At 40.3% G+C, this 27,672-nt stretch overlaps 1 pseudogene; it reads left to right on the forward strand.

Moving 5' to 3' along the window:
- The first annotated feature begins 103 nt into the window (after positions 1 to 103).
- On the forward strand, positions 104 to 26,854 carry LOC132320823 (ATPase family AAA domain-containing protein 2-like; annotated as a pseudogene).
- The last annotated feature ends 818 nt before the right edge of the window (positions 26,855 to 27,672 follow it).

Genomic DNA, 27,672 nt, shown 5'->3' on the forward strand with positions numbered 1-27,672 from the left:
GCTCAACATACATGGTTCAGATTAATATGTTCTTATTTCCTTCTTCCCCTAGGAATTTTTCTCTGGCAAAATTGAATGCTTCAGTGGACACTGTTTGAAATCAATGAGAAAAAACATGCCGCCCTGTTCAGACTCTAGCTTTGACAAAAGCAAGGAAATATTAAGTGAAAATGTCAATCGAAGACGCTTTACGAGGTATTGTATTTCTAGATGTCCAATCTCTGTTCAATTCATAGAATTAAAAGGAAAAGTGAAAGCATGCACAATGAGTCACATCATGATAAATCTACAGCTAAAAATCTGCGGGGGAGTATGATTATGTTAATGTCAGTGTCAGTGTCTTAGAACCAGAATCACTCTTCTTAGTAAAAGTCTTCTGCTTGTATAAAAAACGTGCATCTTTTCCCAACTCCTTTGAGATCTCTCCTCCGCTTTGGTTACTGAGATGTTATTTGCACTATTGAGACTTCAAGATTAGCCGGTTAGGAAAGTTGCGTCCTTACCGAACTGTCTGCATATGGTACGCAGCAGACTTGGGATCTGAATCCTCAGTGTGGTCCACAGGCTTTTCTTTGCATGATGTGGAGCACTGGATTACAAACTTGGTCAGGTTCCCTAGTCTTGATGGGGAACAGTACAATACAAGACTTCTATACAATATTCTAATACAATCATTCTTTTCTTCTTTCTCTCCTCTGTTCTCTTTCTTAATGTAGGCAGTTGGCAAAGCCAAAGTCAGACCAAAAAAAAGGAAGAATATAAAGAAGGTAAGTAGTGGTAACTCCCTAGGATTCCTTTTTACTCTGGTTTCTGAGAAGGATTGCGTTTGGTCACACCATCTATTTAACTTGGCCACAAAAACTGCTGAACGCATCAACCCAAAGCAGCTGAAGTTGTGAAAATAGATAGTGAAAAGATAGTGAATTTCCTATGAGTTTTACGAAAAGAGGTAGGTGAGAATAGGAGGATATGCTATTAATTCCTGTCAGGCTTGGGGAGAACACAGCGTGAATTCCAGCCTGCTCTTAGGCACTAGTGCCTGAGAATCTGTTCCTTAGCTCAGGTTTCTTTGTGACACGGATTTTCTGGAGTCTGCAGGACACAAATTAATTGAAAATCGTTCTTGCAAATAGGAGGTAATATTTGAGTTAAAAAGTAATTCAGTCATGAGGCGCACAAACCCGCTGATGTGGGGAAGGTGTCACTGAAGTTCAGTGATTCACCTTGGAACTGAATCACTGTGCTGAGTACACAAGCAGGCTTGGTGCTGTGAGGCTGCTTGCTGGCAGCTGGGAAAATGCGTTATTTCCAGGCAGCGTCCTGCCAGCCATGGATGGGCTGAACGCAGGAAGGGGCCTGAAATGCGCTTTGTGTGTAGTAATTCAAGTTCTAATTGTGCACTACTTCCTCACTGACCTCTCTTAACTGTTTTAATGATAGTGCAAGTAACAGACCCGTGGCAAAGGATGCTGTGTGGTAAATACTGGGCAGATAGTTTTTAAAGCAGGCAAGCCTTTGAGTTCTTTGCTATTTGGGAGTTTATCTTGAGACGTTTCTTATCTTCTAGAGCTTTTGTGTCAGGATGCAGAAAATGAGTGATGCATGCTTAAACAATGGACTAAAACCACGCATCTTAAGAAGAGACTTCCCACATAAATAATTTTTTAAAAAAACTATTCGATACAATTTGACATGGATGGAGTAAAAACACCTTAGAGAGAGGTATTTGTTGTTTTCACTTTTCCAGAAAGAAGTAACTGGAATGAACTTGCTTCCTGCATGGAACAAAAGTTGCGTGTTTGTTTTCATCAGATTGGCTTCCCAGTCTATTAAAAAATTGCTATACAAGTCATGCTTTTAGGTAGGTAAACATAATTAATTTAAGTTGAATGCTGTGGTGATGACAATAACTTCCAATTCAGTATTTAAAGAAAAAATCAAGCCACTGCAGATTTTTTTACATTTTACTAGAGCAACGGTGAAATAAAGGGACTAACGTATTTTCTGTCTCAAAATATTTTATACATTAATGCATTGTAGTCACCAGAACACTGAAGACCAGAGCTGATGCAAAAGCTGCACAACAAGTCCATGAAGAAAACGGGGATTTGGAGGTCCGCTGAAGCTGCAGACGTCAACAAAGTCGTTACACCATTACAAATCAATCTGTTTTGTTCGACAAACTTATAACAAAGTAAGTGGGTTTTTTTCATGATCTTACAAAGCTACTAAAATGAGCCTTACTAGCAAGCCTTTCTGCTATGGCATCATATTGGCTAGGGACTTTCTCCTTCTTTTGACAACAGAAAAAGGTATTGTTATTCCTGGCAGCAAGAGCTAAATGTATTCAGTGCTCAGGCTGAGACTTCCCTACGTGCCCTTACGTATACGGTACATCCGTGTGACAACTGCTGGGCTGCAGGTGCCTTCCATAGTAGAGTTCCACCAGGGTGGTGCAGCTTGGAACTTCTGGGTTGTTACTGGCAACCTCCGCTAACATTCCGTGGTCGTTGATCAGGTAGGGTCTCCTCCTCTTCCTCTGCCTGCACTGGTATGTCCTGTAATTATTGTTAATACATTGATTTGTGTAAGGTGTGGGCCTTTGTACTTGGCAGCAAAACTGTTTAACCTGTTTTTTGGAAATAGGTGCTTGTGGCTGCTTAAGACTTCCAGGTCTGAGAGCATGTGCGGGAGGATGTATTTGGAAGGTGTTTCATGTGTAAAGAATTTGGGCACAGCCAATGTTGAAATTTGCCACTGGTGTCTCTGTTTTGGGATTGCCAGTTGCAGAGAGGTCTTCATACGAGAGCATCTTTTATGTATGGGCTCGGTGGGTTTATGTGTTGTCTTGTGAACCAAGAAGATCACTTTACGTTGTGACTTTCAGTAGATTTAACTTGCCCTCTAAATGAATTTTCTTAGCATCAGAACTGCCTTCATTTTTAATTAACTTTTCTTCCATGCTTATGAATGTTCTTATAATGCTTGGTTGAGTTAAGATACTGAGGAAAGTTGGATAAAGCCAAAGTGAAGTAGTCCCAGTGTTTCTGCCTGTCTGTCCATGGCTTAATTCTCTTTGTGAAGCCCAAATGGACATTGTTTTCGGAAAGGTTTGCCAAGTGTAACAGCAGTGGGATGTTTTTTCCAGCATGTCTAGTCATGGAAAACCAGCACAAAACTTAGATTACAGTTAAGAGAAGAACAAGCAGCCTGTTGTCTGAGGAAGGCTGTGAGCTGAAAATTACTTAATGCTATCATGCAGAACAACTTAAGTGCTATTAAAAACTGCCATAATTTCTTTCTGTTGTCTTACTATGATCTTTAGAATTCTTATTTTTCTCTTGCTTAAATGGATTTTTTTTACTGTGCTCACCGAGAGGGAAAACAAACCTGAAAACAGTGTATTTTTGCAAATCTCAAACACTTGTTCTTAAATCTATAAAAACCTTGAACATTTGATCTAATTTTTAAGTAGTGTTTAAAAACTTGTCTGTCAATGATTCTTGCTTTATGAATACTGTATTAAAATATCATATTGATTATGTGTACTGTTTTAAATGGGTGTTTTTGTTCTTGCCTGTCTTTGCTCTTACATGTTAACTTTTTATCTTAGTACTGCAGAAGCAGTCTTGCAAAAAATGGATGACATGGAGAAAATGCGTAGGCGGCGAATGATGGAAGACCTTGGGGTGTTCCACGATGCAGAAGAAGTAGATACAAATTTATTTTACTATTTTTGTATAAGTAGTGTATTTCACGTAGGGGAATTACGTAGTTGTAATTTTAATTGAGCTGAAATAAGTTCTTCCAAAGAATAGCGTAGTCTAAAATAACATTTGTTTTTGCTCTCTAATTATAATTTAACATCTTACTGGTATGATCATGCTACAGATACGCTCTAAGGGTGAAGAAAATACCTTCTTCAGAAGACATGAAAGAGCAGTGATATGCTGAAATACATGTCTTATACTATGCTTTCTGAATTGCCGTATGATTTTTGAATGGACACTGTTTACAAACAGCTGTTTCAGGGCTTGGGTTTTCACTTCAGATCTTACTGAAAGCTGAATTCATTGATGCCTGCTTTATCTATGTGTGTTCTTGTGCCAGCCTTGCCTGTGAGCTTAAATAGTCCTCTGTCCTTAGAGGAACTTACGTTAAAATTATATACAGCAATCATATTTCCTCTGTCTTAGTTTTGCTCTATTAAATTAAGTTCTTCTCCTGTCTTGTTGAATGACAAGCACTTCATTTTTTAAACATCTTCATAGCCGGCTTTCAGAGGTTTTTTTGTTTAGATCTGAAATCCTTTTTTTTAATGAAACCGGAATTGTCCATAGTACTTTGTATATCATCTCTCAAATGCCCGCACAAATTTTATGTTGTTTGCTAGGGATTGCTTTTTCCTGGGCTCTGCCACACTCTTGGATTATTAACCTGTAATTAACTGATACCCTCAGTTTTGTATCTGGATCAGTATTTAACTATCACATGTACTAAACCCTATTTTAGAGCAGAAATTCTTGTTACTAATTCTGGATGCCAGAATGATGTTCCAGTTCTCTCTTCCCATACCTTAATTTAATCTTTTCTGTCTCTGGAGTGCCTTGATAATATTACTCTGTAGGCAGGCAATATGCCTATGTCGGGTTTTCTGCATATTTGTCACTGATCTTTCTCGTTTCTTTTAATTAGGAAAACCTCGATATGTACTCCCAAGGAGAGAAAGAAATCCAAAGAGCTGCTGAAGAAATAGCTGATAATCAAGGTGGCACTGTAGATTAGTTCTGTTTTAAATTTTCTTTACTACGCTGTAGCCAAAAGCCTTGTCTTAAACAACTGAGATGAGCTGAACTACTCGGTATTTTTCATCTATTAAAAAATCTATATTGCTGTTGACACTACAAGTCACGGACTTCAGGGCAGTACTGCAGAGAGCTCAGAACAGATATTCAGAGAAAAAAACAGGTGGGAATACAAGAAATGGACGTTATTACTCAGAATGAGAAAGAGTGATCATGCAACAGCAGCAGCAGGACAGTTTTCACGGTTTTGAGCAGTACGGCAAGAGTTTTCAGGAAGTAAGGGACGCTGCCCGGTGTGTATGGAAAGCTCCTCCAGAGGATGAAGATCAGCAGGGGAGAAGACAGTGTTGTTCATTTTTGTGTTCAGCAGGTAGTCAGTGAAAGCTGCTGTCTGGTCCTGTAATTAGGAGCTGTCATCCCGGTACTCAGCGGGAAATAACACGAGGAATCAGGTTAAATGGTAAAAGGCCATATTAACTTTATGTTTGAAGTGAGGGGGAAAAACTTTAAGGTTTTAAGGAGAATGACAGTTGTGATTAAGGCAGTCAGTCCAACGATCCTTGTAGGAGCTTTCTGGATGGAACAGAATGGGTCGAGACTGTACTCAAGGACAGAAAAGGATGTGGCGGTAGTTGAGCCGATGGGTGTTAGGTTTTGCGGTAGACCTCCTCTGCACACCCACAAAGGAGCTCAGAGAGACAGTGGCAGGAGGGGGAGCCCAAATAATACCCCGCCGGGCTACTCCCAGGGCCATCAGCCCATCAAAGTCCTATCTGCACAAGCCCAGAGGAGCACAGGGGTGCACGACGGCAGGCAGGGACCCAAACCAAGGACTCCAGTCAAGGAGGAAGAGCCACCTTGTCTGGGCCCCTCCCAGGGCTGTCTCAGCGGAGCCATCCGCCCCATCCGCCCCAGCGTCCAGGGGTGAAACCCATCTGGATGAGTCATCGGGGGCAGCTCTCCAGATCACCTTTCCGACTAAGGGGTTACTGCCTAGGGGTGGGACATACTGTGGGATGCAGGGGAAAAGCAGTTCACCCAGGACTTATGGGATCTTTAGGGCAGGAACCAAAGGCGGGACAAGGGTGGGGTTTAGGTGATTCTGGGAGGAACAAGAGTGGGCAAGTAGAGGGGCAAGGGTATAAAAAGGGCCAGTCACGTGTAAATAGTTGGCTGGTCAGTACGCTTGTCTGACTGTGCCCTGCGCCTGATCACCTGTCTGACCATCAGACCATCAGAGCTTGAATAAGAGATGATTTATGCAATACGCAGTGAGGGCAGTATCTTGGACATGTTACACAGCCTGTGTAAGACTTGACCACTGGCAATGGAGACCTACAAAAAGGTTCAAGCTAGATGTCCAGGTGTTAATGAGCACTGGGGTGATCTTGTTCAGAGAACAGTCCGTGGCCTGTTCATGATTGAACCCGTGGCTCCCAGGTGTGCACCTTGGTGATCAGACCTCCTCTATATGGCTTGGTTCAAGTGTGTGGATGTAGGGGTGCTGGGCAGGAGAGACTTGTAGAAAGTAATTACAAATCGTATGTTGAATGAGAAAGAAAGAGTATGGGGCAATTCATTTGTGATCAAAGTGAAAACTCTGGAATTTCAAATTAGGAAAAAACTAAAATATACTTCTATAATTAAAATCATGCCAGGAAGGAGTGGGGAAAGGAAAGCGTGTCAGTGGTGGTGTAAAGAAGATGAGTGGAGCAAGGGGAAGGACTAGAGGAGCAGAAAAGCAGAGAAATTCATGCCTTTGTGACAGGAGCGTTGGAGTACCAAGGACTTGGGATGGTAGTGGTGCCAAAATAATTTTTCAGTTTTCCATGTGCTGTCTATATATCTTGTGTAATTTATCTTGCATTCAGAAAGCAGTGAGACCTTTTGGGGGGAAGAAAAAAATGGGTAGTGCTTTCCAAGGAATAAAATTTTACTTAATTTTAGTGAGCAGGTAGGTGAACAGAGCATGTACATTCCTCACCTGGTGTCCAGCTATTAATGTGAGAGGGTATTATTAAGAACCTGCTAGACAATTATACGCTGTCTTTTGCATTCATATTGTCTTTCATGAAGAAACTTCAAGTTACTTTACAGAAGCTAGTGGCATAAACTGTATGCATTTGACATTGTTTTCTGACTGGGGAGGTTCACACCTGTGGCTTGCCCATTATTGCTCATGTGGCTGAGCTAGGGTTTGGGAGCTAGATTACCATGCTTAGTCTTAGCACTGTAGAGTATTAAAAACATTTCTGTGAAACACTTTCTCAAAATAACAAGGAATTACTTTCTGAAATAGTGGTTTTCACAGGAGCTGCATCTTAGCTAAGCAAGATGACAGTATTGTTGTTACTAAGACTGATGAGACGTCACCCAGCAGTTTCAGTGAGGACAGAACAATATCTATATGTATGTTCCTCTGTGTATTGTAATTTCTGGAATGTGTCTTGCATAAATTGGTCTTAAGGTTTTGCAGGTTTTCAGATCTATTGTGTCATTAACATGAAGGTAATAGTAAAACCTATAGGCATCTGTGCAGTGCATTTTGAATTTAGTATCATTTACAACAGTACTTAAACAGTTTAACGTTATGTCGATTTACAGTAGTTTCAACAGAAGAAAGCGAAGACACTCGAAAGCGTTATGACTTTCGACAGAGGAAAACTGTTGAGCGCTATCAAGCTCCACTGGAAAGTAGGTTATATGCACAGTTTCTCTTAAGAGCTAATTTCTTGCATATAAGTGAGCTACTCTTTTAATGAAAATGTATACACACACTCAACTCCTATTTAAATTTATTACCTTCATTCTGCAGTTAAATTTTATTAAATGTATGTATCCTGTGCACATTGTATTTCTTTGCCATTTGGCATGCTTCCTGTTGTTTTTCAGTAAAAAATGACCTATGTATCCTTGAGAGAATGGTAATTAAACAGAATTGATAACCTTACTCTTGTGGTTTTCAGTTCTCCTTAAAAAGTAGGTGCGTGTTTTTTCACTTCTACTGTGCGCTGATTTAAAAAAAATAAATACACACACCCCGCCCCCAATCACTTGAAACTTCCCCTGAAATGAGAGATCAGTGAAACACATCACATTTTCTGCCTCTTTCACTATCCTGCTTTCTCTTAAACTTGTTTGTAACATTATTCTAAATTCTTTGCTTTCAACAGAACCAAGGCAACGTAAGAACTATCTTTCGGGCCGGTCTTCACCTGTCAGACAGAGATACTCATTTAGAAGTGCTCAGTCACAAGGCTCTTGCTGCAAAAGAACTAACAGGTTGGTGTATGGTTAGTGATAGTTCTTATTTATCAAGAATGCTGTCAGGCCCCTTACTGAATAATGCTTTCAAGGGGCAAGGGTTTTGAATTGGTGGTAGTTACAGATTAGTAGTATGATTATTGCTGTGGTAGTCTGAGGGTATAAAGAAAACAAATCTTGGGGGGGAGACTATACGTTTTATTAGCCGTTAGATTTTTTTTTTTTTGAATGCAGTATTTGTGGTCACTGATGAGGTGATTATGGAGGTCGTGGCTGAGATTGTATAACTGAAATTCTTTTGTTCTGGAATTGAAGCCAGAATCTCACTCTGAAAATTTTAGACTCTTCAGTCTTGAAGGAGACCAATTATTTTCTTAAAACTGAAGATAATTTAGTTAGAGGGAGAGCCTGTATGGAAGTTCTAGTGGAATTTTTTTTAATCACTCAAATACTGATTCTGGTTTCTCTTTGCAATCAGTTAATGTTTCTGTATGAAACTATCATTAAACAAGAAAAATACTAAATGAAATTATAGATGATAAATGGCAAGAGTAATGACAAAGGGGGTTTGGGTCCTGTAAGCAGCTGAAGCATGGAGAACGCTGTCTCTTGCTAGATATGAGAACTTTGTTTAGCATCCCTGAAAGCAGACAGTTATGGAAGGAAGGGTTTCTGAAGCCAGATTTTTAAATCAGTTAAAAAGGTTTATGTTTCACGGAGTGGGTACATAATGCTAAGTGAAACTCTATTTGTGTGTGAGAGAGAGAGATTGGACAAAATGCGTCATTTGTTCATGAAATTTATTTGCAAATTAGTTAAACATTTTCCCTTCCTAAAAAAAATTGAATTTTGCTGTCATAAGGAAAATCATGTAGTGTACTTTGAAATCAGATTCATAAGGAGTACACTGATCTGGAAACTTAATAGATCTCAAAGTAAATTCTGAGATACAATTCATTTAAATTTTGATATCACTTAGTCTGTACTTCAATTCTTTTCGCTTGTTTGTTTAAATGTTTGCAGACGGAGACACACAGTCCACAACAGGGATTCCACATCCTCTTCCTCATCTGATGACGAAGAGCATTTGGAGAGGCGTAGGAAGCGCAGCTGTAACAGAGATTCAAAAAGGTTAATGAAATTGGAGCGTAGGGGAGGGAGAAATCTACTTGGGAGGAGTTTGCACCTGTCTAACCGTGAACTGTTATCCTCTTCATCTTGTATAGTTTCTAAATTGTGGCAATATTTAATCGTATCTCTTGGTACTGACGACTGTAACTGGACTCTCTAAAATTGGATTTTTAGAATTGATTTTTAATAAGCAATTTGATTTCTAGGTGGGAATGGGGGGAGGAACACTTTTATGTAATTTTTAAATGTAAAACTACTGCTCCTGTGCTTTACAGTAGTTCATTCCGAAAGAAAACCATCGTAACAGAAAATGTTATAAATAGAGGAAATGACGGTGCTCTTATTACTTAACAATTGGTCTAGAAAAACTATTTTGATAACAATCTAAGAAACAGGTTTTCAGCCCAGTGTCTTTCAGACATGTGTGTCTTCTGACACACGCATCCCAAAGTCCTTGGGAAGGACCAGCAGTGGTGGGCAGCCTTTATAATGTTAATCCGCACTGAAATAAGTATCCCCTTGGGCTGTAACTTTTTGAATGTAGAAGCAAAAAATCTTTGAAAGATGTCACTGTGTTTTGGGGGGTTCTTTCATCACACAAATCGAGGTCAGTTCACGGTCTCCACATAGGGAATAACTTGTTCGAAGCTTGCATTCATGTATGTGCTGTGTTGACTGGTGTGGCTATTCGTAACTGCTAAGAGTTGTTAAAGTAAACCCAGTTTAATGCCTCCAGTGACCTTTTTCCTTTATTTACTCACAGACATTAAATATAAAACAATTTGAACACGTATTTAACTATTTAGGAAGTTTAAGCTCATTTGTAAGGTTTTCTGCATTCACTTGCCATTGTTATAAAAGCAAAAACCTTCTAGCTGCATCGTAAGTTAGAAAGCGCTTTTCTCTTTCTTCTTAATTCAAAACAGGTGTCTTCCACTAAACTTTCGGAAAGATGATTTGAAGGGAATTCACAAGGATCGAATGAAAATTGGAGCAAGTCTGGCTGACGTTGATCCAATGCAAACAGATTGTTCAGTAAGTATTTTTAGTTCATTGTGTCAGTGAGATGTTTCCAGTGCTTATGAAAGCTTTCAATAATGTGCTGTCTACAGCTACCTTGGTTTACAGTTTTCTCTCAAGCAGTTTGAAAATTGCCCAGAGCATTTCCTTTGTGCTGACATACAATTTCTGATGGAACCTTATCAAGGTTGCAGCTTTCTTTAACATATGAAATGTGTTCTTTTGAATTTATCTTTAGGTACGGTTTGATGGTGTGGGTGGTCTTTCTGACCACATTTCAGCTTTAAAAGAGATGGTCGTTTTTCCTTTGCTTTACACAGAAGTCTTTGAGAGATTCAAAATTCAACCTCCAAGGTAACAGACATTGTTTCATAGAATCATAGAATGGTTTGGGTTGGAAGGGACCTTAAAGATCATCCAGTTCCAACCCTCTTCCATGGGCAGGGACACCTTCCACTAGAGCAGGTTGCTCAAAGCCCCATACAACCCGGCCTTGAACACTTCCAGGGTTGGGGCGTCCACAGCTTCTCTGGGCAACCTGTTCCAGTGCCTCACCGCCCACATGGTGAAGAATTTCTTCCTTATAGCTGATCTGAATCCACCCTCTTTCAGTTTTAAAGCCATTACCCCTTGTCCTGTCACTACATGCCCTTGCAAAAAGTCCCTCTCCAGCTTTCCTGTAGGCCCCTTTCGGGTACTGGAAGGCTGCTCTAAGGTCTCCCCGGAGCCTTCACTTCTCCAGGCTGAACAATGCCAACTCTCTCAGCCTGTCTTCATAGGAGAGGTGCTCCAGCCCTCTGATCATCTTTGTGGCCCTCCTCTGGACTTGCGCCAACAGGTCCCTGTCCTTACGTGGGGGGCCCCAGAGCTGAACGCAGTACTCCAGGTGGGGTCTCATGAGAGTGAAGTAGAGGGGAAGAATCACCTCCCTCGACCTGCTGGTCACCCATTTTCATGAGAATATTCAACTGAGGTATCAATATGTTTCCATGCTTCAAAATTTTCAGGAGTGTTGATGGGGTTTTTTAGCAGTAGTAAAAAGTAATTTCTTAAAAATGGATAGAATCCAGAATATATGTAGGTTCAAAGATGTACTGTGTGGGGAGAATATACTTTGAAAGTGTCTTGCCTTTAAAAGGCAGGGTTGGAGTGTTTTTGTTTTGAGTTCTACGTACAAGTCAACTTCATTAGTTTATAAGCAGGAAGAAGGAATTACCTACTGGTAGTCAACAGTAATTTGTTTCTTGGATGTCCAGTTGTCTCTCCCACCGACTCTCTTTTTTTTCAAGTGCTCAAGTATCAATTTTACAATTGATAGGACTTGCAACTAGAACCTTGCAGCGTTTGTTGTACTTAGTTATGAAATGAAATTATTAGAGATTTAATTGTTAGCTTTACATATTCTTGGTCAGCAAAACTCAATCATGGTATATTGAAATACGACTTTTAATCCTTTGCTTTCAGTAACTTTAAAAGTATTACAAAGAACGACAACAAAATCTGTGTTTTGCTTCTTTATTCATTTAAATTCTTTTTGAAACAGCAGTGTATTGGCTTTTCTAGCTGATGGCTATATTTATCTGATGGCTATATTTATCTGATGGCTATATTTATATATCCCAGCTTTAGACTTCCTCCTCGTTTATCATCAGCAATGGGAGACCAAGTCCACTAACTTAAAGCTTTTTACGGGAGAATTAAATGCTTTACTATCAAATCTTGCCTTTTGTGAAAACAAGAATGAATGTGCCGTGTATCATTGAAGAATGAACTGGTGATTCATAAGTTAGCCCAGTCTTAGATTCTGTGCTGAAGTTTGTTCTTGTTTGGCTCCACTGTGCTGTAACCACCCCTGTTAGTTTGTCAGCAGTTTTGGAAGTGTTGTTCTGGGACACTACGATCATTTCTCAAGGTTCTGTACATCTGCATGATCCTCTTTATTCATGTTGTTTACTGCCTTGTTGAGTTGTGTAGGAACACAAAACTTCCATCTGGTTTGACTTTTCTCACGCTTCAGCTGTTACCGCTCTCTTACACGTGAAGTGTAAGCTAGAGAGAAGAGTTGTGTGTTGTAGGGATGAGGGTTGTAATAGGTACTTTGCCATGATGTTTTTTTCTTATGTGAATCTTTGGTATTTTTAATTGCAGAGGCTGTCTCCTCTATGGCCCTCCAGGGACTGGGAAGACACTGGTTGCTCGTGCACTTGCTAATGAATGTAGCCAAGGTGACAGGAGAATAGCCTTTTTTATGAGAAAAGGTGCCGACTGCCTGAGTAAATGGGCAGGGGAATCTGAACGACAGCTTCGTTTATTGTTTGATCAGGTAAGGTGGAAACGTGCCACGTGTTCTGTCCGAGTTGTAACTGTAGTTTTCTGTGGTCAATATTTTTAAGAACTCACTCTTTTTTGGGTTTTGTCAGTTCCTTCCACTGAAACGGGATTGTCAGTGTTTCTTTTTTCAGTGGGTTTTTTAGGGGCTTGAAATCTTGAGGTGTATTGGGAAAGATTAATAAAGCAAATGAGAGAACCTCACAAAGTAACACACACCCCCTCAAAAAAACATCAAACAGCCACAAAAAAGGTTTCAAGAGGCAAGAGACGGTGGCTTTAGATCAGAGGGAAACAGATGCAGGCTGCAAGCATGGTCATTTAAATTCATAACAGAAGCTTGCTTCCAGAACCTCTAATTGAATTAAGTCCTGGCTCTGTTCTCGGTGGTTGCCAAATAGCTGTAAAAACTACTGGTATGATTTGTTTCCTGTCACCCAGTCTCAGCGGGTTGACATAGCTGCTGTCTTCTGTTACTCGTGCCACTTACTCCGTTAGCTCCATTAGTAGAGATCCCTGATGCTAGTTGGAAAAATCTAGCTCCAGTGACTTTCCAACTATGACGTTTTTCTCTTTAAAATTGTGCTGGTTTACTTATGTCAGTATTCCTGTGTTTTCATTCTAGGCCTACCAGATGCGACCTTCAATTATTTTCTTTGATGAGATAGATGGTCTTGCTCCTGTGCGGTCCTGTGAACAAGACGAAATCCATAGGTAGTACATTTTTTGTACCTACATAGAAGCTGCTTGATCTTTGTGAAAAGAAGACCACAACCTATTTAACTTCATGTGACACATTCATTTGTCCTGAAAACTAGTAATTCAATGCTACTAAACTTCAGACGGTTTTTAAACAATAATTGAAAACAATTCACTAAGCTTGATAGCAGCACAAGACCTGTGTTACCTTGTCTGTTTCTTTATGTCTTAAAACGAGTCTTTCAGTAAGGAGCATCTCATCAATAAAAACTTGTCCTTTTTGAGTGGTCATTGGAGAAGGTCATGTAAAACGTAACAAAATTTACTAAACCAGTGAATGAAAATTATATTTTTCTGTTAGCTCTATTGTATCAACACTTCTGGCACTTATGGATGGGTTAGACAGCAGAGGAGAGATTGTGGTAATTGGAGCCACCAACAGGCTGGATTCTATAGATCCTGCTTTACGAAGACCCGGACGGTTTGATCGAGAGTTCCTCTTCAGCCTGCCAAATAAAGAGGTCAGAACTTAAACTCAACCCTAATGCTAATGTGGCAAAGTCCCTCTTTGTAACAAAATCACATAACAGTGCAGTATCACGGAGCAGTTAAAGTCGAAATCAGTGTTGTACAACTTGGACAAAAGAGGGATGTCTGGAGAGAGCTGCGTTGTGCTGTGGAGGGCAGATCTGGTACTGAATATATATGACTAAGATGATTTCAACAAGTAGGTAGTTCTAGAATTAATTTTGGTTTCACTGTGACCAGCCAAGAAAAGGGGATGCTGCTAGTCACTGAAACGTTTAAGTAAGGATCAATGTCTGAATTAGCTATAAATTACTGCTATCTCATCTAGAAAATGACAGAAATGGTGTGCACGCAAGAATTCCTTTTTGCTAACAACAACTTTTACCAAGGCTGGTGCTGGAGCAACTTAAGATTTTTCATTCCCAAAGTGGTTCATGTTTGCTTACTTATTTAATCCAATTAGGCACTTTCACCCTGAAGCACTCTTGCTCTCAGAAAAGATATTTTCAAGATTCACACACGAGACTGGACCCCTAAGCCACTGGACATGTTTCTTGAAGAGCTAGCTGAAAAATGTGTTGGTAAGTTTGAAAACAAAGTCAGTCACTGCACATGACTGAGTCCTAAGGAATCCGAGCTTGTACCAGGCAGCACCCGAGCTCTTGTGCCTTGCTGCAGCGTGAGGCAGCTGACACGCCTTGGGAGCAAACAAAGTTAGATGCTTCTTTTCTTGTCATTTTCTTCTTGTCTCTCAGAACATTAAATAGCTTTGGGGCATCTTCCTCAGGACTAAAGTTCTGATTAGGAGGCCGCTTCATAAGCGCAGGGTATCAAGCTGTGAGCCACATAACAAAACTTCTCTGCAGTTCGGTAACGCTTTGGATTATCTCTTAGCCTGTTAATTTTTAGCTGCATACAAAGTCTTTCAGTGTTGCACTTTGGAAACCTTGGCCTTGACTTCTGTGTTGCCTGAGACTGACATAACATTTGATTCTTGTTTTGTTTATTAGGATACTGTGGTGCTGATATTAAATGCTTATGTGCTGAAGCTGCCCTCTGTGCTCTGCGCCGCCGCTATCCTCAAATATACAAAAGCAGTGAGAAACTGCAGTTAGATATTGCTTCTATTAAAATAACAGCGAAGGATTTTGTCATGGCTATGCAGAAGACTGTTCCAGCTTCACGGAGGGCTGTGGCTTCACCTGGGCGAGCACTATCACCTATTTCAAAACCACTGCTTGAAAACACACTAGCAAGAATTTTACAAGCCTTGCAGAGAGTATTTCCCCACGCAGAGCTTGCTCTAAAGAAGGACCAACAGCAAGGTATAACAATAGTAGCCGCTTCTTTAAACTTCTGCCAAAGCAAAAACTTCTGATTTGTGCAATCAACATACAGAAACCTCTCAGCCATAATGACAGTAGGATTTTATAATATGCACATGCACGCCTTTATTTCAGGAATATCGTGCATAGTTTTTATTCTGGATTCTAAACTGAAGTGCTGGATGGGAGCTGTGAATGACTCGCAATACATAGGAGAGAACTATGCATTCTCTCCTAGAGCACCCTGTTTCTCACAGTAGCTAATATCGTGTTTATCATTCGTAGAGATGGATTTAAGGTTTAATGTGTGAGGCACCTCTTTCAAAATAAATGTTTAAATGGGGGGAGAGGGCATTTTTACATGAATGCTTCTAATTCCTGTGAAGAATGTCAGAACCACAATACAAGTATAAGTGGTTTAAGCTAAATATTGTTACAGCTACCGTGATTTTTAACCATAGTCTCTTAATTTGAATGTTTGTGGATCACACTGTACGCCTGCACATGAGATCAGAATGTTTCAGTAACGTATACTCTGGGGCTTGGCTTGCATAGCGTATGTGAGCTCACACTCCTGACTGCATCAACCCTGACCAAGTTGTCTGTCGGTTGGTGACAGCAAATAAATCGATAAACTCGCTGCACTCCTGATTAACGGAGATCCATGAATAGTTAGTTATTATCCTAATCCCTGGAAAATATCCTACCAGTATTACTCCCAGTAGAGCTGGTAGATTGTTTGCATTGGTGAAAGAGGCAGAAACCCACCAACAATATAAAAGCAGAGAGGCTAAGGGATTGGTAATTGCATCCCGTCTCCGTTGTCGGCCTTTCATGATCTCTTCCTTCGGGGATCTTTGAGGAGCCTTATTTAGAAGATGTGTTGGTCTGTATATTCTGACTCACTAGTCCTAGACAAAGGGAAGTCTGTGGCCACCACGTTCACTTAATTTCCCCACATCCAGTGGGGGAACCTGCTCCAGAAGGAAGTGGCCTTGTTGGGTTTTTCAGGTGTCTAGGAACTACAGAAGTTCCTAATCATCTTTATTCTAAGGAAGAAACCTCCTGTTGTTTTCACCAACAGAGAGAGAATACCTTATGCAAATCATGCGATGTAGGACAGCTTTGTAGAGACTTGTGCAATCTCCTTAGATCTGTGGTAGGATAAACTCTTCAGAAAATAACATTCTGCATGTGCCCTCAAATGAAGAAATACAATATAAGGGGTCTCCAGCACTGATTTAGAAGCTGTATTAATGTGAGAGCGAGATATGGACTATTCAGGAAAGTTAACAAACCTCTCTTGTCTTTCAGACAGTTTAAATCATATTTTAAGAAATTATGCGATTGACAGTGATGAGGAATCACCATCAATCTTTGAAGATAAGCCAACTCCTAAAATGCCTGGTAGACAAAAGGAAAAATTCCTCAATTTTAGCAGGTACATATTTGTCCCTTGATGTTTGCATTATTCAGATGGCCGTGTCTGTAAACAGTTTTGGTGTGAGGGGTGGTAGATGAAGAAGTAGAGAGGAGGGGTGTGGGGGGGTGATCAATATTTGCAAGAAGTAAGCGTGAAGATCCAGCTGGGTACTGAGGTTCTAATGGAGTACACTGCCATAACCCATCAAACTGAATGGCCCAGCCCTCTTTTCCTAAGTCAAAGTGGTCCACAGACTATTAGAATGTGTTGATTTAATCCATGGCATTCCTTGAAAGACTCAAGACCAAAGAAACGTGCTACCTGTCCTTTTAGCTAAAAAACCCCTACAGATTCGTGTAGACATCTTTTGCCCTTCTAATTTCCAAGATTGTTAAACCAGCAGCGAATTATGTAGCAGAAACAGAACTGAGAAATGGTTTGTTAAAACACTGTGAGAAAAACTTAAACAATGTCTGCATTTTGTACCTTTAACCGACTGAGTTTATGTTAACTTTTTAACATTTTAATGTGGAAGTCATATAAGCTGACAGTTGAAAAAACAGATTATTGTCGTCACTGGTGGGTCAGTTATTTTTCTCACTTTCTATTGCTGCGCTGTCCAGAAAATCTTCTGACCTGCTGAGCTTGGTTAGGTCTCTATACCTTTGTCTTCAGCCAGCAAAGGTACAATAGTATTGTGGTGGAAAAAAACGAATGCTCTTCACAAATGTGTTTCATGCTAGTAAAGCAGGATTACTAGGAAATTAATAGACAATTCAAAGATGAAACATTAGAATGACTGAATAAAATAAATATACATCTTAATACATATTGAGTGTACTGCTGTAATTTAACCAGTCCATTTGTGTACTTCTTCAGATACAGCTAATGTGTTTCAGTGCCCACGTTAATTTTTTTCTAGAAATGTTGTTCTACTCCTTCCTTCCCACTATGTCCAGTAACTATGGCCAAATTTCAGCTAAACTAGACAGATGTAGAGATCTCACAGCTACTTAAACTCAAGACCTACTGAAAATCAGTGTCTACGGGCAGTGAGGAGATCCAGATTGGCGTGTGCTGAGAGATAGAGTTGTTATTCTCCCCCATATTGGGTTACTGATGAGTTGTCACATGTGTATTTAGCTGGACAGTCCCCCTGTATGATTTAAGAGCTGTTACTTAACCCAGCCAAGGAACAGCAGACATGCTGGGGATTGGCAGGATTTCTTAAGGGAGGTATGGTACAAGTTTTTTAAAAAGAAAATGGGCTTTGACAGTGTTCCTGATCACAGACCAGCTTATTATTTGCTGGAACATGGAGAGTATTTACCGAAAGGGAAAAAAAAAAGAAAGGAAGGTGTATAGGAAAAAACCTTATCATCTGTGTGCCTATTCATCACCTCATTTTTAAACTTGTTTTCTTCTTCCTGTTCTAGAAATGCTTATTACCAGCCAACATCTTGCAGGCCACGATTCTTACTAGTTGGAGAGCCAGGATACGGGCAAGCTTCTCATTTGGCACCTGCAGTAATACATGCCCTGGAAAAGTTTCCAGTCTATACACTAGACCTATCTGTTTTGTTCGTTAGCATCACATCATCGGAAGAAACATGTGCACAGGTACCGTTTTTTCTCTTTAATCTCATAGGATTCATGAACTGTATATAAACTAGTAAAGTAAGCAAAATTCATTGTTAATGGAGGTGGCCTGGTTTGAATGTGCTGTTAGGTTTACTTCTGTCTGAAAAGCCACTTTTCTGCTAGATCAAATGATACCAAATGAGGATGTTACATGTGGCCCTATCTTTCATTCCAAAGGAATGGAAAGTGAGGATGTTGCTAGCAGCTCGGGAAGCTGGGAGGTGCTGCTAATAAACCCCTCTTTATAGCAAGAAGTCCTCCCCATCTCGGTGGGATCCAGAAAGTTGTTTTCATTGCTGCTTAAGAATCTGTGCTCCCAGTAGATGGCTCTGCAGCAGCCTGACTGCCTGTCATGCACTTTTTGTAACCTTCATTTTCATTATATTTGTAAGGCAATCAAGCTTTTGGGGAAAAGAAGTGTTTCTTTTCTTATATATACATATACAGCTTGTACTGCTGCAGTATATGCAGTAAAAGCGTTAAAATTCATGGAACGCTTATGTTTGTTTTTCTTATACTATAAATTAAATATAAGCAGATTTAGTGCTGTTTTCCTTTTTACTTTTAGGCAGGAAATCCCTTTCATTGTTTGACACCACTGTATTAAAATATTTTCACCTTTAGTAGCAGCATTTGAGAGCTCTACAAGTAAGGATGGACATGTTACATGACTGGATACTCATTTGTCACATAAGAGGAACAATTCCTTTTGTGTTATGTGATGGTTGCACCTGCGGTCATATAACTATCATGTCTAGTCACTGCCCGGATATACCACGTGCACTTCCCATCTTGTGACAGGAACTCCCTGAATATTGATAATCTGAAAGGGTGCACGGAGAAATTTGTCATGTGAAAGGACTGTTGCCGCTTCCCTCATGTGGTAGATGCATGTCCTCTTCTGTGATCGAGGTACCATCTGTAGGCAATGGCTTGTGGTCTTCCAAAGCACGTAATCTGGTCTGATTGATAATGAGAGGCTGTGAGTGATTTAGCTATTCAGGCAGCTATTCAGACTGGTCACCTCTTATAAAATGTACGTGAAGTTATGAATTGTAACCAGGCTTCTTTCACAGTGTCAGCCCTCATCTTTTCACATAGGTCTTTGCTTGTTCAAACTGTGCTTCAGAGTGACTTGGATATGTGCGCACTCTGAATTGAAAATGGTGCAGTCAGAGTCGTGTAGTGATTTACCCAGGCTAATACATCTTGCTCAAGGGTTAGTCTTGTTTTTTCAGGCACACCACCACAGCAGCTGAGTTGTAAGGCTCTTTAGGCATTACCTTACACCTAAGTAGTTTTGAAATCAGGCAGAGATTCAGGTCAGTTTCTGTCTGTGTAGCAATGTCCATATTTGAGTAAAGTGAAAATTTTACCTTATTGTTAAGGAGTTGTTCTTTTGTTGGATTGTTTTGATGTTTTGGCTGCATGTGCTCCTATTTCATAAGACAGTTTGACTGACGCGTAGTTATTTATTAGCCTGTTGTACATGGTTTAGTTTTCTTATCCAAGCTTTCATTTTACCAGTTGATGCGAGAAGCACAAAGAACAGCACCAAGTATCATTTATATTCCACATATCCATTTGTGGTGGGAGGCTGCTGGAGCTACATTGAGAGCTACTTTTACAACACTACTGCAGAACATTCCAGCATTTGCTCCAGTTTTGCTGCTTGCAACATCTGATGTGTGTCATGCAGATCTCCCAGAAGAGGTATTTCTGTTGATACTTTTCTTACTTTTTTTAGTCAGTTTTTTGTTAATTTATAAATCCTTTAAACATTGGAGTACTGTGCACTCTTAAGCAAATTCATACTGTTATTACTCAGGCACCCTAACCAGGTCTCTTAAAATTTGCTTAGACAAAACAATGCTTGAAAGCATTTGCCTAAAGTGTTTTCTGAGTAAAGAGCTTGACTTTGACCCAACTTTTTCCCCCTTCTCACACACTCATGCTCATTAGACAGACATAAACATTTACTTCAGACAATAATTCCAGTGACTTCAAGATTGTTAGGTATGTACTTAGGCAAGAATATACGGTGCTTGAAATGTACATGGGAAAAAGATACTTTTACTGAAAAGTGAAAGATAGTTTTACAGAGAAAGTACGATGGTCACACTCTTAATGATAGAATGTAATTTCAAATTTAAATTCTTTATTAAAAATTTCAATTTCTTTCTTCATATCGGTGAAAGCTTTACAAATCAGAAAGCTAAGTTCCAACTTCTGTTTAAGTAACTTGGAAATCTATTTTTAGTTGTATTTCTTAACAAAATTCAGTAAGAGTATGTGCTTAGCTTTCTAGGTATCTGAGAGTGTGCATTAAAGGAAGGTGTTCAAAATGTGAATATGCTGCTCTGATTATTTTGTCTCATTTACTGGGGGGGAGAGAGGGGGTTGCCTAGATGTGTTTATCATCAAATGCTTTGAAAGGGCTTAACTTTCTACAGAAATTCTTCTACGGTTAATAAATTCTTTCTAAAATAAGTATTGAAATTCCTTCCATACTTTCTGGTAGTAGAGATTGAAAAATGGAGTAAAACTTGGAAGTGTGCAGCTTTAGACACCTCATTTAAATTAATTTAAAAAAAACCCACAGCACCTTACCAAAAAAGCCCACACTTGTCTCCTGAATCCTGCCTGTTCCTTCTATAGCTGCCATAAAGATTCAAACTAAAGGACAGCAAGGCAGGTAAATACAAAATAAGCAGTCTAGGAGGTGCTGAATGTCAGCACTTTATCAGTGTATCATAGGGTCCCTTCATTGAGCTTTAACTCTAGAGGTGTTCCTTAGAGAAGATACTTTAATTTGCCATGCTAACCTATGAAAATCCAGCCTTTTAAGGCCAAGAAGATACCTTTTCACAGTTTGTCTTATCAAGGTGATTATTCAGTTTAATTTGGAAAGGCACTCATCTTTTTGGAACAGAACATGAATTTGTGTGACCTTACATCTGAAATATCTTTTCTCCTCGTGCTTTAGATAAAAGAATTGTTTATCAATGATGATGAAGTGTTCAAAATCCAGTTGCCTAATGAGGAAGAAAGAAGAACATTTTTTGAGGACTTAATTGTAAATCAAACTGCTAAACCTCCTGCATCAAAAACTAAGACAGGTGAGGATATTCTACATAGAAAACTTTGCTAACTGTAAGTTAACAGCTCTACAGCATTTGCTTTGGTGGTAATTTTCTATCAATAATTTTTCATAGGCTTGTATTTGAGTACCGTAAATTGACTAAAAGTTTCTGATTCTTTTAAGCTTGGCAGACATTGGAAGTACTGCCTGTAGCACCACCGCCTAAGCCTCCACAGCTGACAGAGGAAGAAATAAGACAGCTGGAGGAGCAGGAGGAGGATATATTGCGAGAACTTAGGATTTTCTTAAGGGATGTGACTCGTAGACTTGCCGGTGACAGACGTTTCAGAGCATTTACAAAGCCTGTCGACCCAGAGGAGGTAAATTAGTGTTGATCTGTAATACCATTTTATCTGCGTGTATTCATAATTTCTGCGTGTTTATATTTCTCAGAGTTTGTGTGCTCTTTATAGGAAGGTTTGTCTTTGTTTTTAGGACCGTACTATTCTGATTTTTCAAGAAGCAGAAAGTTTGCTTTTACTTTTGCTGACTCCTTGAGGCCCTCAAGTGTCTGTTATTTGAGTTTCACTGAAAGCCCCGGGTTCCTTCTGCAATGCCTTCAGAACTTTAGAGTATTTCAGTTGGAAGGGACCTATAACGATCATCTAGACCGACTGCCAGTTAGACCAACTGCCAGTTAGACCGACTGCCAACACAGTTCACTCATGAAAAGGCTTTGACATGTAGGCATGTTACAGCACTGAAAAGCAGAGAGATCTCTTTCTTTATAATTATAAACAGTATCTATAGGACTGTTTTAATAAAGCCTAAAGCTCTTTAATTGACTGTCAGTAGTTTCTGTGAGAACAGGAGTAAGAACAGCAGTTTTTAAAATAAATTCCAAGATTCTATTCTCTGTTTCGTCTGGGGCTCCTCCGTATAAGATCAACCATAAGGGCTGTGTGGTTTCTTCTTCCTCCCATACGCTTCTGTCTTTTTTTTTTCTCATGTAATGTATTGAATAAGTCTAAGCCAGGGGCATATACTTGGAAGTCAGCTGTCGTTTTAATAGAGCTTTGCATTTCAGCAAAGTCCTGTTCCCCTAAACATCCACTGACTTGTCTTTCCCTTTACTTCTAGTTTCTGAGATGTAAATAACCTAAACCTAGATGTCCTCATCTCTACTAGTCATTAGGCTCCTTTTATGGTCTGAGTAAAGAAATTGGCACCTCTCGGTCCAGTTATCTCATGCAAAAGTAGATGCCTAGGACAGATACTTCAAAGGTGCATTCCTGCACCTTTTTCTTCCCGCCAACAACAAAGAGAATCTCGGGTGACTCTACTGAGAAAGCTGTGATTTTCTGAAGTGAAGTGAAATGAATCCCACTCTGGGTGTCTGCTCCCTTCTCTGCCCCACACGTGCTTCTGACCTCCCTGCTTCTTGTTTTTCCCTCTTCTGGTCTGTCTCTTCAAAGCCAGTTGAAATAGCCCTTCTATTTTCAAGCAACTAACTGGTTAATTTCCATATCTTTGGATGTGTCATAAATATTTGGGGTTTTGAAGAAGTCCTTTATTTTACGTTATTAAAATAATTAATGTTGGTAGATACCATGTTAAATCTCTGAACACGCATATTTCATTTGTAGGTACCTGATTATGACGCAGTCATTAAACAGCCCATGGACCTTTCGGCAGTTCTCTCGAAGATTGACTTGCACCAGTACCTAACTGCAGGAGATTTTCTAAAAGACATCGATCTAATCTGCAGCAATGCTTTACAGTACAACCCAGATAAAGACCCTGGAGGTAAGAATGTGTTTTGATCCCTAATTTGGAAAAATTAAAAATGTATAAATTGATAAACGTCGTCTGTGGACAGTAGACTTGGGATTAGATCATTTTAAACATCCACAGAGAGCACTTCTTGCCAGGTTGTAAATGTTGTAGCATTAAACTACTTGGACAAGAAATTGTGATAGAAGTGTTGATCAGTAACTAGTGCTTTTGCTTTAATGATTAACTTTTATGTTGTTATGCTGAAAATATTCACTGAGATAACCCTTCAGAACCTATCTATGAAAAGCGCAAAATCTTTCGATAAGTAATCAAAATAAAGGATTTCATCGGCTGGTAGAAAAGACTCAGTTCTGACTGTAAAATTTCAGATCGTCTCATTAGGCACAGAGCTTGTGCTTTGAGAGATACTGCATATGCCATCGTGAGAGAGGAAATGGATGAAGATTTTGAACAACGCTGTGAAGAAATTCAAGAATCTCGCAAGAAAAGAGGTATGGTTTTTGAAGCTAATGATTTTAAGACTTGTCTCGGTATTTGTAACCAACAATGCAAGACACAATTCTTTGATATCTGTTCTTTGTTGCAAGGTTGTAGCTCTTCGAAGTATGCTCCGCCTTACTACCGTGTAATGCCAAAGCAGAACTATGTTCCTGGCTGTGAGAAAACAGACCCAAAGTGTAACGAAAAGATGAAGATGCCAGCAGCGCCTGTAGATTCCAGTACACCGTGCTCTGAAGGCAAGTTGCATTTTATTCAGACTTTCTTGGAGAAGGTGCTAAAGTCACTGATACCTTCTCTGGTTTTGTGACATAACAGGTTTCGGTGATGCCTGGTTCTTTGTGCCAGAGGTGTTCAGTGTTTTTAATTTGCTTCAAAACGTGAGATAAATCCAGAGGTCATTCATTCGATATAGTTATGAAGTTCAAGTACAGTGGATGGTTTACACTGTAAGACACTGGACTTGATGACCCAACTGACATTTAACGGCTCCTAAATTGCTCTCTCTTGAAGTCAAAAATGTTGTACATGGCAGTTTCTGAATACTCAACTAGCTTTTAGTTATGAGAAACAGTATTTTTCCCTTCCCTGCCCTCAAATGCTAAAATCTATGCCACCTCTTAGTGTGATTTCCAACTGAAGGGGGAAAGGGCAGAAAAATAGGGGAGCAATAATAATAGATATGTAAAGGAAAGACAATTATTTCCTCACTTTTCCTGTGAAAAGGACATGAAAGAACAAAGGGACTTGGGTCTCTTTCGGCTAAAACGCATGACATGGTGTGAACTTTCCTGGTCTCCATAACAGGACTAGGAATTTTGCCATTGACTTCACCCATGCGCTTTGTGCAGTACTCCGTCGATACAAAGAACGGTGGGTTTTTCTGGAAGGCAAAAATGCTAAGTTTGTTTTAAACAAGGTTAACAGAAAGCGTGTGAGGTGTAAGTCTTCACAGGCAAATTTTTCTCCAGCAAATATTCCCTTAAAATTGTCTCTTTAACTCTGCCCAACATGTGTTTAGCTTCTGAAGTTTACAGCTTTATAACCGATTTGAAGAAGGGCTCGTCTCCAAATGCTTTTCTGTTCATCTATATTAGTTCACGTAGTAAGACAGTAAGCAACTTCACCTAATAACCTTGCTTTCTGGTAATACTTCCTATCTAAAGTAAGAATTTTCTGCTCATAAAATCTTGAAGCTGATGGTTTTGTGAGTGAAATTCTGTAGCTGGCTTTTTAAAATTTAATAGCAAATTGACCTCATTAACTTGCACCTCTTTCTCTAGACATATGTAGGGAGACAGACAATGTTACCTGAGCTCCTTTGATAATTTTCCTTGTAAGTCAAGTAAGATGAGTGTGCTGGTTTTGGCTGGGATGGGGTTAACTTTCTTCATAGCAGCTAGTATGGGGCTGTGTTTTGGATTGTATGGGGCTGTGTTTTGGATTTGGGCTGGAAACAATGTTGATAAAGCAGGAATGTTTTAGTTACTGCTGAGCAGGGCTCACACAGCACCAAGGCCTTTTCTGCTCCTCACCCCACCCCACCAGCGAGTGGGCTGGGGGTGCACGGGAAGTTGGGAGGGAACACAGCCGGGACAGCTGACCCCAACTGACCAAAGGGATATTCCATACCATATGACATCATGCTCAGTATATAAAGCCGGGGGAGGAAGAAGGAAGGTGGGGACATTCGGAGTAATGGCGTTTGTCTTCCCGAGCAACCGCTACGCGTGATAGAGCCCTGCTTCCCTGCAGATAGCTGAACACCTGCCTGCCGACGGGAAGTGGTGAATTAATTCCTTCTTTCGCTTTGCTTCTCCGCGCAGTGTTCTTTTGCTCTACCTATTAAACTGTTTTTATCTCAGCCCACGAGTTTTCTCACTTTTACTCTTCTGGTTCTCTCCCCCACCGCACCTGGGGGGAGTGAGTGAGCGGCTGTGTGGTGCTTAGTTGCCAGCTGGGCTTAAACCACGACAATGAGGATGCTGGATTTTGAAGGAAGAACTGTTCTGGTAATGTTTTGGCTTACTTTTTCTGATATCTCTTTGTAGAGATGTCAAAAAGGAAACGCAGAAAGAACAAAGCGTCTTCAAGTATCGCAGCAAAGAGGAGGAAATTTTAGTTCAATAAAGAGAATAAAGTTCCAGAAAACCAAAATGAAGTAGAGAGTGCGGAAGAGTCTCCAGAAGAACATGTTTCTAACATGGATTGCACGGAAGTTGAGTCCACACAGGATTCTTCTATGGAAGAAAATGGAAGCGTACTTCAAGAACGACAGAAAAATGGGAATGAAAATAAATCTGGGTCAGAAAATGAAAGAGAGAGGGTTCTCCTTGTGGCTAAATCTGCTTCTGAAAAGAAGATTGTCATGCTTTCTGAACATTCAGACCTAAGAGGGGACAGTGAAATGCCAGATTGCCAAATAGCAGAAAGTTCTGAAGATGGAGATTCAAATGGTAAGTGAAAGGTCAAACAGGTCCTTTAGCTCCTTTTTCTTCCTGAGGAGGATTACACTATTTATTAGGTTTTAGCCTTCTTTAATTCCATTCTGCTGTTTCTGTTGCATCTCTCTAAAATCAGCACACAGTGTTTCTTGCATAATCGTGCTGCCCCTCTAGTTATAGTAGCCAAACTCATGTTTGTCTGCAGCTGCTGTTCTTTTGATTCTGAAGTTTGTTTTTCCAAATGGTACCTAATCGAAAAACAGTCATTGACTTTCTTTTATTGTATGAGTATTGTTCCACTAAGGAGCAGCGTAAGTTAAAAAGCTGTACTTCAAGCAATGTGGACCCAGAGTCACATGTGGAAAAGAAGACTTCTGTCCTAATGTTTGCAATGCAGGATGTGTTTCCTAACCTAAATTACTTTGGAGTTTTACCCTGCAGTGCTGTAATGGCAACGTGACTCTATTTTTTTTCCTATTTTTACCCTGCCTTTTTCTCTAGTGCTTTTCTGTGTGCCTGAATTTCTAATTTTTATGGAGCACTGGCTTTTGCCAGAAAGAAAGTAAAAGTCAAGCATTTCTCAGTGAAAAAATGGTAATGGGTCTGCCTCTGTCATTGCAGAGAGAGACTGTATTCCAGGCACAGGACACTTCACTGATACTGTATTCCCGATAAACAGAAATCCTTGGCACCGCAGGCCGGTGGCCGCCGGCGTCTCCTCGTCCTTCGGCCAGGCGAGGTGCCGGCGTGCAGCGGTTGCGCAGGTTGGGAGTTCTCGGGTGGCAGGGACGCCCTCACAGCCCGCTCCTTCGCCGCCAAACTTCGTCTCCGTGCTAGACCGTCCCGCCACGCACCCAGATGGTTTTTAAAGACAGCATCGTCTCTAGCCCCGTGAAGGGTTTTTCTCTGACGCCAGCCCCGAGTTTCTCTCAGGCGCCCTGAGCTGTCGCTGAGGGAGGACATGGCCACAGGGTCCAGAGCCCCAAACCAGGGGCGAGTGAGCACAAAGTGACGGCTCTGAGGGAAAAACCCCACACCACACCACCCCCCCCCCCTTTTTTTTTTGTTTAGTTACAGAACTTGGAGAACGGGGACCTTTTCCTTTAGTACATAACCTAGCTATTGAGGCAATATTTAGTTTTGACTCCCGCTGCCTACTTGTCAAAAACGTTGCGTTTCTACATACTATTTCTTTGATCGCTGCTTGCCGTTTTGGTTCAGACACTAGAATACGACTGTTTCCCTGAGGAAGAAAAATAAAGGTGTGCCTTGTGGGAACCGTTAACAGTTGGTCATGGAAGCTCAAGATACACAGAGCTACAATTTTTTTAAAAAACTGTATAGGTACAGTATCCTGTCGAGACTACTGCCAGGAAAGAGTTTGGTCAAAGCTTTGAAAAGCAAAAGATTTGATCGCAGGAATGTTTCTGGTTCCTCATTTCCACAGTCACTCCTGTTCAGTTTTTCAAACAGTCATCTTGGGGAACGTGGTCAGCAAACCACCCCCACAGTCCCATCGAAAATGGCTGTCAGCAGTCAAGGTGGAGATCAAGTTGAGGAAAATTACGTTAATTCCTTTATTACCTTTCCAATGTAATACATTACATTAAAATGTAAATTTTCAATATAATTTTTCATCCTCCTGTGCTTGCCTTGGCCACATAACCAATACACCTAGAGTGGGGTG

This window comes from Gavia stellata, unplaced genomic scaffold (genome assembly GCF_030936135.1).
Source record: "Gavia stellata isolate bGavSte3 unplaced genomic scaffold, bGavSte3.hap2 HAP2_SCAFFOLD_85, whole genome shotgun sequence".
Classification (NCBI taxonomy): domain Eukaryota; kingdom Metazoa; phylum Chordata; class Aves; order Gaviiformes; family Gaviidae; genus Gavia; species Gavia stellata.